This window comes from Colobus angolensis, unplaced genomic scaffold (assembly GCF_000951035.1).
Source record: "Colobus angolensis palliatus isolate OR3802 unplaced genomic scaffold, Cang.pa_1.0 Scaffold1, whole genome shotgun sequence".
Classification (NCBI taxonomy): Eukaryota; Metazoa; Chordata; class Mammalia; order Primates; family Cercopithecidae; genus Colobus; species Colobus angolensis.
In genome coordinates, this window is record NW_012110918.1 from 10,756,325 (window position 1) to 10,757,077 (window position 753).

The window sequence follows — 753 nt, forward strand, 5'->3', positions numbered from 1 at the left end:
ATCATAGCTCACTGCAACCTTGAACTCCTGAGCTCAAAGAATTCTCCTGCCTCAGCTCCCTCCCAATCCCAAGTAGCTGGGACTAAAGGCACATACTGCTACACACTGGTTTTGCTTGTTCATTTGTTTTAGATTCAAGGTCTTGCTTTTTTGCCCAGGCTGGTCTTGAACTTCTGGGCTCAAGCAATCCTCCCACCTTGGTCTCCCAAAGTGCTGGGATTACAGGCATGAGCCACTATACCTGGCCTCATCAGATTCTTGGAAGTCCTTGATTCAAAAAGAATTTTTAACTTAAAAATGTGATCTCATACTTTTGTAAAAGAAACAACAAACCAAACCAGAACAAACTCCTCTTGTCCCTTCTCCAGGGCCATCCAGAATTCTTACTGTTCTCTCCATCTAAGACCAGCACCAAGTTGAATGGACACTACTTTTAAGCTGGCTCTGGCTTCCAAGCCCTGGCACATGGTGGCAGCAGCGTGTCTCCAGCCTGGATACTAGAGCCATCACTGCTTTTCTGGGCTTCAAGCTTCAGTTCCCCACAAACCACCCTCCAGGTCCTGCCTCGATGGGACTTACACTCTAGTGAGAGAGAGGGACAATGAACAAACCAATACACAAGATGATTTCAAAGGAAAGAGGGTGATGGGAAACTTTTGACTAGTGAGAGAGGAACAGTTGAGGAGGGGCATTTGGTCCAGCCCTAAATTATGGGAAGGGGCCAGCCACATAAAAAGATCATATAAAGGCTGG